Here is an 18,920-nt window from a genome sequence, read left to right on the forward strand (position 1 = left end):
ACAACTGCCAGTGGCCATGAGTCTGTTCTTTGATGATAAATGCCATGCCCTGAGCCAGTCTGGAAGTACGGCTGTAACATTACATCCTGTAGTTAACACTATTAATGCCTATTGATTTCTCTCCTATTTCATTTTTAATGATTTATTCTCCCAGATAAAGCAAGTATGTAAAGCATTCTAACCACCTCAATTTCCTACTCAGAGAGCAATAAATCATACACCCTCCCCATCCCCCTCGACTCCACTTGTAAGACAAGGGAAATAGAATTTCAGTGTGGAACGCCTTGTCTTGCTAGGTGCATGTACAGGATATTAGCATCTGTTAAAACCATCAGATCTTTGGAGCAAGGAGGCCTCATTGTGGGGGTGACCAAGTTCCGTGTTATTAATATCATGTCCAACCCAGATGAACTGTGCAAATATGGCTAGTTCTAAAATACAGCTGCAGATGACATCTTGTATAAGGGGTCTTTTACAAATCTTCGAAATGCTTAGGTTTTATTTTGTTGTTGTTTTGTTATTTTGAGACAGGGTCTCATGTAGCTCAGACTAACCACAAACACATTGTTTAGTCAAAGACAACTTTGAACTTCTGATTCTTCTGCCTCTACCTTCCAAGTGCTGGGATTGCAGGCATGTTCCGCCATGACTGGTTTATACATCACTGGTAGTAAAACTCAAAATCTCTTGTGTGAAGACAAGCACTCTACCAATCGTGATACATTCCTATCCTTCAGTTAGTTTTCAAAATATATTTTGGGAGCTGGACAGACAGCTCAGCTATAAAGAGCACATTCTGGACCTAATTTGGTTCCTAGAACCCATGTTGGGGTACAGCTACCAGCACTTATCCTCACACACTTCAGAATTAAAATGAATAAAAATAAATCTTTGACAAAGGTCTTGGAGCTGGATGTGGTGGCACACAACTTTAACCTCATCACTATGGAAACAGAGAAAGGAAGATCTCTAAGAGTTTGAGTTCATCCTGGTTTATATAGTGAATTCTAAGGCAGTAGGGGCTAAATAATGAGACCTTGTCTCAAACAGACAGATGCTGTAGAGGTTCTGGAAGTTGAACTCATGGTATCGGACATGCTAAGCACACATCTTTCCACTAAGCTGTATACCTTCAGCCTTAAAAAATTTTGTTGATAGAAATATAAAACCAAAATTCATCAACTCTAGTCATTTTTTTCATGGAATAAAATAAAACTGTAACATCTTGGTTTCAAATTTAAGAAACAAATCCTTCAGCCAAAATGGAGAAAAAAATTAAGTACTCCTCCCCACTGACAGTCTTGAGAGGTATATTTAAAAAAAAATGTTTGTTTTGTTCTGAGACTTGGTTTAAGTATGTAGTCCAGAATAGACAAAATCTGAGTGGTCTTCCTGCCTCAGCCTTCCTAGCGCTGGGGTCTAGGTAAGTACCACTATATTTGAATTTTCAAAAACACTTTATTTTGGATGAAGAATTGATGACAACATATGACCTTTGGCTTTTACAATTAATTGGTTTAAATTTTATTCTTTTCTTCATCATATATTTATTAGGTGTGAAATGTATAACAATAAACATTACAATTGCCAAAAAAGAGTTAACACCTTTAAAAAATCTAGATTAAATATATATTCACATATATATATACTATATATACACACTATATATACACTATATACATATTATATATATGCACTATATATACTCTCTCTCTACACACACACACACACACACACACACACACACACACACACTGTCTGTCTGTCTAGACAACAAGGTGGAGCTGGGTGTAGTTAGGGTTTAATAGGCAGGTCAGAGAGTGGCTTAGAGTTCATGCCAGGAAGAGGGCTGGGTGTACTGATGGGGAATGTTGTGTGAGGATTTGTGTGGGCAGGACACCTCAGGCAGGGTGATCCCAACAAACACATGGTGGTAGGAGCATTGAGAAACCATTTCAAAGGAGTTGAGAATCGTTTTTTAATGATAGCTATTTATGGAGTAACAGGACTGGTTTCTGTCTGTCCCTCACATCACTATCTGAGTTGTGAAGGAACCCTTCACATGTTACTGCTATTATTTTGTTATAGAGACCAGATGTGGGCACCCTATTGAGATTCAAATAAAATTTTGTTTAGAGATCCTTCCCCATTCATGAGAAAGCATGACGGGAAAATGTGAGCCTTTTTACCGCAGAGGGAGTTCACAGGAAGGGATGGCCAGGACTCCCACTTTCTAGAGTCATTAGGGGTGGAATTTAGATTTACTCTTGACCTGTTTGAAGATTGTTTTACCACATGATGGTGTCAGCTGTCCCAGCCTGAAGCTACTTACCTAGCATAAATGTCACTCTACATAGTAAAAGGCTTTGAATAGTTGACTTTTAAAGTTTGGGATTGTGGAGGAAGTTCATACTTTACTATTTAAAACAATATACTAAGTATAATCTTTGTACATTTTTTTGAGAGGATGGTGAGATACACTTCCAGCAAGCAGACACACAAACCCATATGCAAACTAAAAAAAAAAACTTTAAATTTGTGTGTGTGTGTGTGTGTGTGTGTGTGTGTGTGTGTATAACTGGAGTGCAATCCCAATGTATGTGTTATGCTAAACGGTCACTTCTGCCACTGAGCTACATCCCAGCCCAACATGCTTGTTTGCCTGAGCTGTTGTTGGTGACAGTGACAGTGGTTTTCTCTGGTTCCTTCTGCCATCTGAAGCTGTCCTGGTCTGTTGGTTTCTGATGATCTCAGTCTCTGTGGGATGCTCTAAGACCCTCCCTTCTTCTTCTCTTCCTGCTCTGCCTCTTTCACTAACACTCCTGTTGCCTTCTGGAAAACCATTACTGTTTTTAAGCACACCTGTCTCTTTTTCCATATCCTTTGGTGCCCTCACCGTTGCACCTTTTGCTTTCTAGACTAAGATCTATAACCCCGGCACAGCACTCAGTGTAAGGCCCAGTCAGTTTCTTTCTTGCTTCTGCTACATCCCTTAAACAGATGCGCAGATGCCATCAGTGAAGATGGAAATGCTTGTGTTGGGCCTGGGAATGTGCCTTCTCGGCAAGACAGGATGATGCAGATGTTCTAGGATGATGCACTTGGCTTTTTGTTTGGGGTTATGGTGCCTCATTCAAACAGCACATTTAATTTTTTTTAATGATTTTTAGTTTTGGTGATGGCTGAAGCGGGCATGGAAAAGAGCTGGTTCCTGTGAAGCTGTTCCTTTTCTCCCTACTTGGAGGAACAATAGCTGCAATACAACACTGCTCATGTGACAAACAGAGAAAGGCACCCATTGTTTGGAGATTGGCTGATGTTCCATTTGGCTCTGCCTGGCTGTCCCATTGAGCTTGGTAGCCCCAAGGAAGCAGACACACTTAAATCAGACAGACAAAGAAAGGAGGTCAAGGCCTTCCACAGATAAACTACTTGCAGCAATGTGTAGGAGGTAGGGTTTAGAAGGCAATGTAATTCTGGGGAAGACTCATTCATCTACTGTTTGGGGTTGCAGACACACCTCAGGGAAAACATGAAGAGGTTGGATGGAACTCCAGTGTGTATTTGACTAAGCAGGATTTTTATTTTATTTTTTTAACATTGTCTCATTGACTTATCTGATTATAGAAATGTATTATTTACTGTAAAAGCCTAAAAGATCTCCCTCTATTATAGGTAAAGACAAATTCTTAGCTACTTTCTAAAGGCTCATGAGACAGAGGTTGATGTTGGGCTAGGAGTTGGTAGAAGGATTACCTAACAAAAACAAAGTCCTAGAATCAATCCTAGTTAGCACCTAAACTGGGCATGGAGACACATGGCTGTATCCCCTAACCCTAACCCTAACCCTAACCCTAACCCTAACCCTAACCCTAACCCTAACCCTAACCCTAACCCTAATCACAGCACTCAGGAGGTAGAGTCAGGAGGATCAGGACTTTAAGGACATCTTCAGTTCCATGGTGAGTTCTAGGCCAGCCTGAGGTTGTTAATCAACTACCACTACCAACACTTAAGCGTCAGTTCTGAAAACCTCCCTGGATTATGGCCTGATGTCTCAGAGGAAGATTTCTTGGGTAATGGTCATTAATTATATCTTAAGTGCTAGTAATTCCCATCTGGATTTGAACAGAGATATTGCATATTTGAGAGTTACTTTTTGAGTTCAAAATATAATTAAATCCATCTGAAAGTTACTCATATATTTGGGAAGTTATGATGCTATGTAGATACCGTCCCTCACTCCCAACTCCCCAGTAGAATCCCTGTTCTTGATGGAAAGAGTTATAAACTTCTGTAAAGATCTAATTGTGAGATCAACAACTGGACACATTCTTTGAATCAGAGGAAGATTCAAATTCAAGGTCACATCCTCTGCAAAGGTCACTGACTTTCCAACAGAATTGTTCTTTTAGCCTGATTACTCCCTTTACAGGAAAAAGTATGTCATTCATTCAGACTTTGCCTCTGGGTTTCTTTCAAAAGGACACTCTGTCCCTAGTTCCTGTGCATATTTATGGGTAGCTATTCTTCGTGAATCTTTCTTAATTTGTCTTTTCAATTAGACAAAGAATATTGACCTGAGGGAAGCAGAGGAGGAAAGCCTTGCTGGGTGTAATGGGTTCTAGAGAACACATTTGTATCAAGTGTTCAGGCAGTTGGTGCCCTGGGCCAGTAGGAATCCATTCTCCTCCAAGATAAGAGGTTTTGAGGCTGGTGGCATCTGCCTTAAGTAGGGTGGTACTCAGGAGAGGGCAATATATGACTCACTTCAGGTCACTTAGGGCTCCTAATTAAGTCAGTTTTGGGACCTTGATTATAGATTATTTTTGCAAATCCATTAAAGAAGAAGAGACAAGTGGATTGTGGAGAGGCAAATATCTTAATTTTTATTAGCTTTCCACTCTCATCTCTCCTGTAGTTTGTTTATCCTTTAGTAAATGGGGCTTTAGTGTTGCCAATGATATGTATGCCTTCAAAGCAGGAAACAGTGAAGGAGGAGCATCACAGAGCAAAATGATCATGTTAAAATCTAGCTTTATTAGTTAATTAATATTCAATTCATTGTCATTAGGCCAGTTTGTTGGCTGTTTGTATGAGGTAGAGAGAGGCTTTCTCCTCCTGACTCAAGGGGGGACTACCATACTGTTGAAGTCACATAAAGGTGAAGTGTTGGCTGAAAACAGTGGAGGAGTTGCAGTTGTCTCTTTGTTGTTGTTTCTTACATGTAGTCTTTTCTTTTAGTTGTTCAGTACCTTAGCGATTCCTTTTGATATTGTCCATGCCCCCAAGTGACATGTTTAAATCTTACACTCTCTCAGGCACAGGATGCATGTGGGACTTAGTTTACTACCAGAATCTATGTTCCATCCACAGAGGGCTTGGGTTCAATCAGATGTTGCTTATATGAATGTGTTCAGCTTGCTGGAAATCCTTGAGCAGTTTTGATGTGTTTACCCCTCCCCCCTTTGGTGTACTTTGCTATATGAGGTGAATAGTTAAAATACTAAAGCCCCATGCTTACTATGGTATTAAATTCTAGCAATGACAGGAAGAGGTAAACTCTAGGAGCTTCATTGCCTCATCATGTGGACCTTGCTATGCTGGAAGGAAGGATAGAACTGTAATGTGTAGGGTTACCTTCCCACCACTCATAGTAGGAAGAAGCAAGGTACAAATCAATGGGCTTATCCAGGTATTATGTAGAGGTCAACATGTTAGCAGAATACCATTCTTTAGAATCTAAACTCAAGATAGCTAAACAGTAGGCTATCCTATCTTTACCTTCTTCCAATTCATAGTAATCTGCCACAATAAAAGCAGGAAAAAAAAACATGTGGATCATGGGTTTTTTTTTGTTTTTGTTTTTGTTTTTTACTCATTAGATGACTGTTGTCCTAAATTCTGATACTGGAATACTTCCAGCAAGCGCGCGCGCGCACACACACACACACACACACACTCACACACATGTACCCACACATGCATACACACTCACTCACAAACACCTGACTGTTCCACAGCAGCACACAGTGATAGGTGCGTTCCCACCTCTTGCTTCTCACCTGATTTACCTGACTTAACCAAACTCCATAGTGTTAGAGGTAGGGGTAGGGTGGTGTAGAGCAGCACAGCAGTTAGCACTTCCTGTCCCACAACTGTTTGTCCTCCTGTTTTCTGTCATCTATCAATGCAGGGCCATCTAGATTGTACCAGCGTGAGTCACTGCATTTGTGGGACACCCAACTCTGTATTTTTAATATGGGATAATAGATTCCACTGGAAAAAGAATAGGAGTGATTTATTTTCTAAAGGAAAGTTTGGGCCATTGGCTTGGAGATGAGTATCCCATCTGTGAGAGACCTTAGTTCCTATTTTGTATTCTTCATTTCAGACATTGATGTTAAAGGTTAAATATCGATTTATGTAAACATGTGATTACAGTTGTGGGATAAAACACAAGATTTTCAGGATCTTGGTCTGCTCCTTGCCTTTACTGTATGAAATGTGACAACCTAGTCTGAGATTCAGTCTCTATTCCTAAAACTCTGTGACTTTGAGCAAATGGCAAGCACTTTGAGATATGTTAATTAACTGTGACATACTAATAGCATGTAACTCAGTTGTGGGTACTGTAGTGGCAAGCATGCAGTAAGCATCCAGGACCTACTCTCATCGTAATTCAAAGCAGGTCACATGATAGCAAGGAAGAATAATGAACCCATCCAGGACCTGCTTAGTGCTTCAAATGAGTGATGCATTCAAGCACTTAAATCAGATTCTACTAATTAGCACAGAGTTTAAGATGTGTAGTCTCTAATATAAATGCAAACTATAAGGGATTTTAAAGTATTCTCAAGTATAAAAATGATAAAATTTACTAATGAACATATATGTTTAATTATAATATTTTGTTAAAAGAAGCATTATCTTGACTATAGGATTAGACAAAGCTGCTGGTACAGTTCCTAGTACAGAACTTACTCTTCTAAGGTAATGGTGAATTTAAGGCAGGCACTCCAAGAAAATCTTGTGAGTACATACTCACGGAAGCATTACTTAAAATAGTCCAAATTATTTTGGTGGATAGAAACAACTCACACGTCCATCAGTTGAGGATGAGAGACCATGTAAATATGTACTGGGATATTATCCAGTCACAAAAAGGAATGAAGTGTGGCACATGTTCTAACAGGGATGACTGGGCTACATGAGAGGAAGTACACACACAAGTCTACATGGTACTTTATTCCATTTACATGAAGAATCTAGAAAGAAAAACAAATACTCTCAGAATATAGATTGGTGGTTTGTTGGGCTTGGAAATTGACTGGTGGAGGAGACTGATAAATATTTGGTGTCTTGGAGTGAGAGAACACACTGGAAATGGATAATCACAATGACAATGTTTGTATGACATGGTTAAAATGATGAATTTGAGGTTACATCAACTTTATCCTAACTGTTTTTTTTTTTTTTTTTTTTTTTTACCGTATAAAATATCCAGATGCTTTATTTTGGGTAAAATGTACCTAGCTACATGGATTGACCAAACCATGCTCACTTGTGTTTGCTATGAGGTAAGGCTTTCCTGCTTTCTGGGAAGGATGCTAAAGATGAAAAGACACTGCATCATTCTTAGGAAGATGGGAGAGGATGAGGGAACAGGTGACAGACTGAACTAAACCTTCCTCAGATCCCTGAATTTGGGTGACTAGACAGGGCTTTGTGGAAGAGATGGAACTTTGAAAGATAAGTGAACCTTATTCCATAAAATAAAGGAAGAAAGAATTCTAGCTTGTAAAAGTGTGTGTGTGTGTGTGTGTGTGTGTGTGTGTGTACAAGGACAGGCAAGGGCATCAGGCAGTGGCCAAGACAGTGACCTGTATTGATAAATAAGGATAGACGCATACATTGGGGACAAGGATGGAAGCCTTAGAAGCTGTTGCTAACATTTAACTTTCTGGGCCAGGGAGGTGTGTGTACTTAGGTAGGTGGCATGTCTCACATAGGAAATGGTTGTTTAGTGAAGGCAACATGTCAACTGTGCTACAAGAACACCACGGTGAAAATTAATGGTTTAAATCCAAGCCTTGGGGATTAATGGCAAGTGATTGAATGCAGCCTACGCCAGCAAGAAGACAGCTGCAGACTGCAGAGGTTTATTGTTGATGATAGGAGTATAAAAAAAAAAAAAAGAGGGTGACCTTATGGAGACTAGTGCAGTGATTACACCAAATCTACACAAGTACATTCATATGTAATTTAACTAAAAGATTTTTTTAAATGAAGGATTTGTTTGTGGGAGGTGGGGTGTTTTATGTGTTGGTGCATTTATGTGGAAGCCATTGGGCAACATCAATGTTGTTCCTTGGGTACCAGCCACCTTTTATTGAGACAGTGTCTTCAGTTGGCTCATCTGGCTGGCTAGAAGCCTTAAGGTACCTGTCTGTCTCAGTCTACCCAGATGCCAGGAGCAAAAGGTAAGCACTCACAGGTAAGCACTAGGGAATCCAGAGATGTTAAACACAGAGGGTTGTCTCTTCAAAGAAAGAGATCTATATCCTATTTTCCACCCAGAAGGCTGGGAATGGGAATGGCTAATAGCTTAGGTATCCCCTGCACTAATTGTAGGGCCAGGCCATACCTGGCTATCCCAAGCTCCTACAAGCAGGACCAAAGGTAGTTAATAGTTTAGGAAAATTCTGTGCTCTCTGTATGGCCAGGGTCTCCCCTAGGCTCCTACAACCAGGATTGGATATGGCTGATAGCCCTGATGACACCTGAACTGTCTGTATAGCTGAGACCACACCAGATCCTCCCCCAGGCCCTTAAGATAGCACATGTAGCCTATCTATAGAGACTATCTTCGTGGAAGAAGTGACATGTGCTTCTTGAGGAGAGTTTCGATGTAACTATGCCGCATTGTGCATATGGAATTGTGTTACATCAAGGAACTTTTTATTTTCAAATTGTACTATACTTAAATATGCCCAAAATAAACTGCCCATGTCAGATTCTTGAAGTTTGAACCAAAACTAGCTTGTGAGTCATGTTGAACTGGATTTCCTTCTTGCCCCACATGGATTAACACTGTGCTGGCCATGGTCTCTGCAGAGACCTTCCACACCAAGTATGTGTCACCATGCCTGGCCTTTCCAGTTCATGGGGTTTGGGGATCAAGCTTCTACTAACAACATAAGCACTTTACTGATCAAGCTGTCTCCCCAGTGAAGTATATTTTATTAAGCACCTATTTATTGTCTTGGATGTAACTGTCTATGCTAGGGACAAGGAAATGACTAAGGTAAGTAAATTCTCACACTAGAGGATTTTTATTCTAGCATACACTGTGAGCACTAATTGTTACATCTAGTTGGAAGCTTGAGGCATGGGTTGCTATAATGTAGTTTAGGACATGGACTCAGAACCCAGCTTCCTGGTTGTGGCCCATTCCATCATTTATTGGATGCTTATGCTTAAGTCAGTTACCTGACTCAGTTCTTTTATTACTAGATAACATAATCTGGGGGGTAGTGATGTTATTTCCCTCACAGAGCTGTTTGGTCATTGATTGAGACTTTAAGTAGCAGGACCTGGGCACTGCCATCCAAACTTTGGTTTATTTGTTTGTCAGCATCTGGTTTCTATCCAGGGATTTGTCTGGGTCACTTCTGTTTTTCATTCAGCATTTTCCACAATCCTTATGTAAGGATACCAGGCCTAAGCTCTCTTTCACATGCCATACTGTGTTGGGTATGAACTTGCTGAGTTAATCAGCATGCAAATTCAGCTTTTTGCAGTTCAGGCAAACAGCAGAGTCTTTATAAACAAACTGGCATCTAGATCTTGGCTTGGGAAGAAATGTTCAGATAGTACTCTCTCTTCATTCTGCATGAAGACATTGTGTGACACATCCTGGCTGAGAGGGCCAACCTTCAGTGCTCAGAGTCTGGTTATCGTAAGCATAGTCTGTGCTGCAGGCCTTATCATGCAGTTTCTCTCCTGAGACAGTCACAGCTTGAGTTTAATGTCTTTGTGTCCCCTCATCACAAGTATCACAGGCTACTGCAGCTCTCTCTACCTCTTTCCCTTTCCATGAATAGGGGTGACTAGACAGACATGTCAGAATCTAGAAGGAAGCTTGGAACTTATGGGAAGAGCTTATAAACTCTGAAGGCCTTTCTTTCTCTTGCATAAAATGATTTTAGAATGTACACTTCTTGGCCATACACAATCCATTTTACCTTCCTTTCTATCCCCAAATGGTTAAGTGTGGTGCTATGAACTGAATCATACCCTGTTCCACCTCCAATTTTATATTAAATCCCTGACTTTTATTGACTGTGTTTGGAGATAAGACCTGTCATAAGTTGATAACAGTTAAATAGAGTACACTAGTGGACCCCCAATTTAATAGGGCTGGTGTTCTAATAAGAAAATGAAGAAAGGGCTGAGGAGATGGTTCTAAGTGTGTAAAGTGCTTGCCACACATACAGGATGACATGAGGTCATATGCAGAGCCAGGCATCAGGGTATGGCTCTTATAACAACTGTACCAAGGAAGGTAGGGACAACTGGATCCCCAAGGCTCACTGGCCAGCCAGTGTAGCCTATTTGTGACTTCCAGGAGGATGAGAAATGTTGTCTCAAAAGACAAGTGGGTAGTGTCTGAGGTTGACCTTTGACCTCTACACACATGCATGCATGCATGCATGTACCCTCCACCCCCACCCCCACCCCTAACATGTACACACGTACGCAGGGATTGCTTGGGATGGAGTTCAGGAGGGAAAAGACAAGAACATGCATAGCTTTGACAGGTGCTAGAGGACATTAATCACGCTCTAGTTCCTAGGGAGATAACTTGAAACTGGGTGTGGTTGGAGTGTGATCCTCAAGCTTCCTGACCCTGATATTACATTTTTCAACAGTTTAGATGAGCTTTTAAAGGATGAAGGAATGGTCTTGGGTGAGTTGATCAGAGCTTGTGAGTACTGGAATGACCCTCTTGACCTCAATGATAACTGGTCCTTGGAATGTCAGCCCAGAGTCATTGCCCTAGTTAGACAAGGTTCCTCAACCTACTCTGAGGATTGAAAAGCTGAATGTATTCTCTGTCAGGGATCTCCTAGACCAGGTAAAGAAGAGATCTATATTTCTCAGATGATGAAGATATGGCAGGTTTCAGGTAAAAACATAAGTAGGGGAGGCTTGGCATTGGATATTTGTAGGCTTGAGATACATAATCTTTGATTATAGTCACAGAATACTTGCAGGTTCATGAGACAGAATTTGAGTTCATTGATGGTTTTAACTACTTATCACTAGGATGACTCAACCTTGTCTTGCTGATATTCTGAGGGTGGAAGATCTATTGCAGAAACTGGGGCAGAATAGAAAAATTGAGGAAGAAGGCCTGACTCAGGCTAGCAAAGAGCAAGTCTTCCCTGGGGCAATCTTAATAAGGAAGTTTAAAGACAGTGTGGACAGTCAGAGGATGACCCAGTTTCAGGCTTGCTGCACCTACAGAAGCTGACAAAGGATATGGAGGAAGATGTCCTTCTCCAGGCAGGCTCAGGATGGCACTGTACTGAACTTAGGAGACAGCAAAAATGTCTGGTCATGAGCAGAATATATTGGTAGAACTCACACTCTAATAAATGACCAGCATCCACCAACCCCTACATTGTGCTGCCAAGTAAGCCAATGTAGTTTCCCAATAAACCCTTTGTCATGTCTGTGCCTATTGAATGTCTCCCAAATGCATCACCAACCAGGGGATATGCCATTCTACACTGATAGTTACTTAAATCTATCCCTATGGAGTGGTTGAGACTGGGTAGTCCTGACTGGCCTGGAATTTGCTACACAGACCAGGATAACTTTAAATTTAGAGGTCTACCTGTTTGTGTCTCCCGAGTGTTGGGATTAAAAGCATCCACCGTATTCAGCACCATCTACCACATGGATTTGTTGTTGTTGCTATTTTAAATGTACAAACTTGTACAAAATCTTTGTTGCTTCTTGCACACAGGCCTTCAAAAGGACAGGCTAGATATAGGTGCACGTGCTGTCCAGAGCTTACTGAGATATCAGCTAGTTTGGTTTAGATGCAGATATAACAGTTACGTGCAAACACATTGTTATTACTTTGCAGGTGTGCATTCTCTGCATTGATGAGGAAGACCCTGAGCAGTGGCTAAGATGTTTATTTGTATCGAAACTGACTAGTGATTCTATGCAATCCAAACAAAGGGCAGAATTGAATGCTGAGGTGAATAAAGTGTGTAGCAGTCATCTTTGCATTTTTGATGTATCTGGTTCTGAGTACCACTTTCATAGTAGGTTTACAATTATCAGTTTATTAAATATGAACATGTTCAATAAATAAGTGCTAATGAATGAAAATCAGAGGATATAGTGATAATGTAGCCATGTGCAAGCCTCTACAAGGATGAGGACAATTGCTTGAGACCAAGCTGACTGTCATCTTGACCTTCAGCTTTTGGCCCCTTCAATCCCAAGTGAGCAGCAGTGTCTTCTGTTTAAGCTCCCAAATTCTGTGGTATTTTCTTGTAGCAGCCCCAGCAAAGCAGTACAAGTAAGAAATATGTGAAAACATTTTTTTGTGGGCCTGACTAACTTTAAGATTATTTGGAATTATGGGGGCATATGAATCAAATGAAAATCTGAACTAACCCATAATCTTAACACTTTTTTGAATGGTTAATCTTCAATTGCCTCCAATCATACATTGGTGAGGGAAAAGGTTGTGTCACTGATTTTAAAACTACTACAGTTCTATCTTATCTCCACTAATAAGAACCATTGTCGAGTGTTAGCAGATGAGAAAAGAGCCTGGAAGGTTGAATGATTAGCTTCATAGTCATTTTTTCATGAGATGGAGCCTGCAGTGAGACAGGGAGCAGGGACAAGCAGCCCAAGAGGCAGCATTTGATGTGACAGGAGACAGAGAGAGCTTCTCCAGGTGGGAAAGAGACACCATTCTCCTGGAAGATCGACACCTGTGTTGTTGCTTAGCCGTGGAAGCAGACACAGGGATTTCCTAGGCTTAGATGAGGCAGATGGCTGCTTTTTATTTCAGGGAAGACTAACCTGGCACTTTTCTTCTGCCATTAAAATACAACAAAGTAAAAAAAAAAGTTTGTGATGCAGGGCTCTGCCAGGCTTGGGCTGGGGAATAAGTCTTTGCTTTTCTTTCTAGGCCGTATGATGCTTTGTAGTGTTGTCTGTTCTATCCTTGAGTGATGTTCAAAGAGCCTCTCTGCACTCAGTACTGCTGTGCAGTTTAATTTTTATGATAGTGTCAACCCAACCTTTTAAATCCCATTGTCCACTCCCAGCATATTGTCTTTGGTTGAGACTATGGTATAAAGTCCAGAGATCTGAAAATGATCATCCATCTTAGCCTTTAAAATATCAAGAAAGTGTTTGTCTAAAGGACATGGCTGTGACTTCTCTGGGTTTTTCAGAGATGACAGGCAGAGACTCTCTCCAGCCAAGGAAGATTTCTAGTGGCTTGATGTAAGGAATGGCCTGCCAAGCTGGGGAACTTGGAAGAACCTTTTCTGTTTGTTTATTGGCCAGATTGTACTGTCTGTGCAAATGAGGTCTCACAATTAAGGCAAACATGGCACATGCATTCATTCATTGGTACTAAAAGAGACTTTGGTGTTTCTATGGGCTAGTGGCTAACCATGCCTTCTCTGTTTCTTTTGATGTTAAATTATACCACTCCTGCCGGGCAATGGTGGTGCACGCCTTTAATCCCAGCACTTGGGAGGCAGAGGCAGGCAGATTTCTGAGTTCGAGGCCAGCCTGGTCTACAGAATGAGTTCCAGGACAGCCAGGACTACACAGAGAAACCCTGTCTCGGAAAAAAAAAATACCACTCCTGAAATGGATGGTGTCTTAGTTAGGGTTTTACTGCTGTGAATGGATGTCATGACCAAGGAAATTCTTATAAAGGACAACATTTAACTGGGGATGGCTTACAGATTTAGAGGTTCAGTCCATAATCATCAAGACAGGAAGCATAGCAGCATATAGACAGGCATGGTGTTGGAGGAGCTGAGAGTTCTACATCTTGTTCTGAAGATGAATAGGAGAAGACTGGCTTCCAGGAAGTTAAAAGGAAAGTCTCCAAGTCTACCCCAATAGTGACACACTTCTTTCAACAAGGCCACACCTCCTAATAGTGCCATTCTCTATGGGCCAAGGGTATTCAAACCACCACAACCAACTTTTGCCAGTAGGTTTTTTTTTTGTTGTTGTTTCTTGTTTGTTTGTTTTATAATAAAATGTTAGCAAGTAAAGAACAGGTTGAGGGTGAGTTTGTGGAGACACTGGACCCACCCATGTCTCATCTAGAGGGAATCTCTGGGGAAGTGCTGGGAAACTTTGTGTTCATCCATGAATGCAAAGTTCAAATGGGATGAGGTGACTGGATTTAACTGTCAGGAACCAGCCATTGTGCTCAAGATGAAATGACTAGGCACACTGCTACAGCACACATTCATTTGGACCTAGCGGATGTTGGCAGTTAAGATGTGATTAGGAGTGAGGATGCTTGTTACTAGGCAGTGAGATTCTTATATTCATTGTTGGATGTCAACAGAGAACTAAGGGGAAGAAGGCCAGGCTAAGTTAGGCATGTATGAAGGAGTTCCCTTTAGTACATTTGCACTTCATTGACCCAGTGCAAGTTTTATCTTAATTAGACTTTAGGCTAAATCGTGGGTATCAGAATTAACTCAGTTTGTGATTGCCGGTGGGACACACAGCATGGCTGCCACTTTAGGATTGCATCAGTTGGAGGTAATGTTTTGGTATTCTACTTTTCATACAGGCAAAGCAGTGACTTTTAGCTGCAGATCTCGAAGCTGAGGTCACTGATCCACTAACATGCTTTTCTTGCTTTACTTTGGCATGGCCTTGAATGAAATTACAAAATGCTTCTCAAGTAAAGGAAACTCATGTTTCATCTACTGCCCAACTGGTTAATCTTTGTGTACTGTGTGAGGAGCACAAAGAGTTGGTGTTGAGTTCTAGCTTTGCTTCGTATAAAGCACCTGGCATTCCTCTACAATGTTTCTATGATAAGAAGATCGACAAGATGCTCTATGACCTCATGAACTTGCTAGGGAGACACAGGCACTGTCCGGTCCATAGAGTGAAGTTAGTGGGCTCCTGTTGGTTGCCTGAAGTCAAGCCTAACCTTACCTAAATAGGACCTTGGTCTGGTGATGAATCTTGACACTAAACAGAGGAGCCTCAAGCATGTGCCTTGGCAAGCAGCTCTTCCTGCCCCTTCTGTGCCCAGAAACAGCTGAAATGAGTTACCGATGGCTGCTTTGCTGGGGATTTTTGTCTTATGCTGCTTCCTGGTTAGCCTGTAGCACAGGCTTGTCGGCAGAACATTTTCTGGTTAAGGTCTGTGCTTCCCTGAACCTCAAGAATGCACTAACTGCAGACCAAAAGCAAACCTCCTACGCCCCCATTTCTTCTACCACACCATGATGGCTCCAGAGGAAAATATGTAAATATGAATCATGTTCTTTCTTCACTGAACTGCTTCTTTAAGGAAAATAAATGATCAGCTTTAAAGTATTTTTCAAGTTTGATCTTTGCTTCTGTTCCCCAAGAGACACTGAAATGCAAACACCAGGTGATGGCATAGAGCCCTGGTTCCAGGAAGCCATCTGCAATCCTCAGGCTGGTCTCGCTGGGTATTAGGGCTCAGGACCTCCCTAATCCGTACCACTTGCCTTGACCTGAGCAGACCTTGTAGAAAGACAGAGTCTTGCTGTCTCTTCATAGAGCAGTTGCTCCAAATCCCCACTACAGCTGTGCCCTGCTTTGTTGGAAAGTGCAGGGTGACTTAATTTTTAAGCTCCTTTCTCTCGATAGGTATTATAAATAACAACTGGTCTGCAGGAGCACTGGCCAGAAACACTTGCGATCAGCCTTCTAAACACAGACAGCAGTGTTTTGTGTAATCCCAACATCATTGGCAGTTATGGGTGAGGAAGATCTGAGATCCCAAAGCTTTATTGATGCAGAAAAATATCCAAACTGAGGAGTTAAGAACCTCAAATTCTGTAGAACCGAGAAAAGTACAGCATATAAGGGCAGTGTTTGCTAAGATGTCCTAGGTTCAGCGATGACATCAGCAGGGAAACTCGGGCAGGCAGTGGTCCGGGTCTGGAATTCCAGCGCGGCACTCTCTTCAAACCTGTGATGCACATTTGGTTTCCACTCACTTAAAGTTAAGAAAAGCCTAAACTGCTTTCTTTGGGATTCCTCACTTGAGTTCAAGGTATACTATTGCAGATTAGAATTCTCTAGCAGCCAGGAAGACATCCTTGTGGAGAGAGGGGTGGGGCCCGGTTCACCACGGGGCGGGTGGGGAGGGGGTCTGTTTTTCTTTCCTTCTTTGCACTCTCAGATTGTAGCATCTTGATTACCATTCCAAGTGTGATCCATGGAGGGATGCAGAGAGAGTCTGTCTTAACACAGCTGCCCAGCAAAGAGAAGCAAACAAAAGGCCTCTTTGGGGAGACATCTGTTTCTCCCTTGGACCAGTCTTGATTGTAGGCTCCTCCCCCCATTGTAGTAAGATGCACACGTGTCATAAAATTTGCCAATTTTATTTTTCTTAGCATTCTGTTTAGGTATTCGCTCTCCCTCTTCCGTTTAAAATTTGTTCTTAAGAATTTTGAGCATGTTTCGGTCATCCTCACCCCTCCCCCATTCACCTGTTTTAAATGTTGGGCTCTGTAGCATTTTAAGAACACTCATGTTGGTATGGAACCGTCAATCCAGTCGATTTCCAGAAGGTTTCCGTGTTTCCCAATGGAAGCTCTGTACCTCTTAAACACCAGCTCCCCGTTTCCTCCCCATGGGTCCCTGAAACCCATCACTCTACTCTCTGCCTCAATGAATTTGGTAGGTGCTCATATAGACCGGATGGTTTGATGGCTGGTATTTCATATGAATATCTTAGGGTTCACCTACATTTCAGAATGTGTGAATCTTTTCAAGGTCAACTACATTTTGTTTGTCGCTATGTGCTGCACTCTGTTCATCCATTCATAGATATCTGCACTGTTTCACCCTCTGAGAGATGTGAATGGATCAGTGGGGTGGAAAATTTGTTCAAGTCTGATTTCAAGTCTTGTGAAGTAGATGCCCAGAGGTGAAATGGTTGTATGGTAATTCCAAGGTGTTTTGTTTTGGTTTTGTTATGGTCATTGTTTGCTTGCTTTATGAGGCTAACAGTTTCCCACAGTGGTGGCTCCCTGTGACAGACACCTCGGCAGTGTGTAAGGACTCATTTTTCCACCTTCACCAGCATTTTTTATTTTCTGGTCTTTTATTTCTTCTTTGCAGGGTGTGGACGATTATAGTTATCCTGATGGGATTGAAGGGACTCTTATTTGAATCCAACCTGCCAATAATTTCATGTGTATACATTCTCAAAATATATTCTTATATTTTTGATTGTGAGCCTAGCCTTTAATGGCTGAGCCATCTCTCCAGCCCTTATATATTCCTAAGAAATAATAAAAACCCCTTTTTCTGTAATTTTTGAGACAGGGTCTCATTCAGCCTGTGATCATTCTTTATCGTATTAGGGCTACAAGACTGTGGCAACACACTCAGAAACTGCATTCTTCTTGAGATGTGTTTTGCTTTGTGAAAGCTGTGCTCAAATATGCCTAGGTTCAAGAGATCTCTCACCCCAGTCTCTATAGCAGCTAAGATAATGGCATAGGTGGTTACCATGTCTGGTTCAAAAATAATAAATAATCAAGTAATAATTTATTTTTATTTGGCACAGATTGGGTGCATTTTTCCAGCTTTATTGAGATGTGATTGACAAATAGAATTAGATGTATTTGTAGTGTTCAAAATAATTCTCTCTCTCTCTCTCACACACACACACACACACACACACACACACGTCCATTAGTATATCCTTTTCTTCTTTCTGAGAATGCTTAGAGGTGCTCCTTAGCAAGGGTCAAGTTTATTATACAGTATCTTTCACCTAACATCTTCAGAACTTATTCATAAGCAGAAGTCCACACTCTGGTCATCAGCTCTCCAGCTCTGACCTTGACCCCTGGCGGCCACCCTATGGACCATAACAATAATACCGATTTGAACTCCACTTTGTGGAGAATGGAGAGGTATAAAGAGTGGAACTATGTAATCTTAATGTTGCTGCATTAGAAAATCATATATATGTGTGTGTGTGTGTGTGTGTGTGTGTGTGTGTGTGTGTGTATAATAAGGAAGTAAAAGACAACATATAGGGAAAGTATTATATAATAATCCAACCTTTATATAACGTGTTTCAATATGGTAATGATGAGGTCTGGTGCTAAAGTGCCCATGAAGTTAAACAATTTTTGAAGGTAACTTGTTCAGTCTTAAATTAGGTGGTTCTGTTTGATGAGGCTTGGGAGTTCTTTTTGCAGTCTGACTACTAACTCTGCTTCATGTTATATCTGCTATGGTTTGGTGTCTCTTCATGTTTGTGATGGTATTTTTAATGCCCAAATAAAAAAAGTGACAAACTCATATTTATGTTTTTTTAATTGCCTGTGTTTTTAGCATCATGTCTGAGAAATCACTGCCAACTTGCTACTAGACTTCCGTGGAGTATACATAACATTGCTTTTGAAAATTTCATTGAAAGAATTTTGTCTTGAAATCCACATCCCTTCCTTTAAAAAAAAAGTATTTGAAGAGAATTCTTGATATTGTTTAAGAATTAATAGTTTTTATTTCACCATGCTCTACCACCCTTTTCTCTCTGGGGGATAATGAAGGCATAGAAAGGAGAGAGAGAGAGAGAGAGAGAGAGAGAGAGAGAGAGAGAGAGAGAG

General features: G+C 41.1%; 1 protein-coding gene across 1 annotated transcript in view; it reads left to right on the forward strand.

Annotated features, from left to right (window-relative positions):
• The first annotated feature begins 4,828 nt into the window (after positions 1-4,828).
• Positions 4,829-18,920, forward strand: part of Megf10 (multiple EGF like domains 10) — a 141,630-nt gene continuing 127,538 nt past the window's right edge. Inside the window, exon 1 of the mRNA XM_028777167.1 lies at positions 4,829-4,873. The gene's annotated coding sequence lies outside the window, so the exon portion shown is untranslated. The remainder of the gene's footprint in view (positions 4,874-18,920) is intronic.

The sequence above is a fragment of the Grammomys surdaster genome, unplaced genomic scaffold, assembly GCF_004785775.1.
Source record: "Grammomys surdaster isolate TR1022 unplaced genomic scaffold, NIH_TR_1.0 278, whole genome shotgun sequence".
NCBI lineage: Eukaryota > Metazoa > Chordata > Mammalia > Rodentia > Muridae > Grammomys > Grammomys surdaster.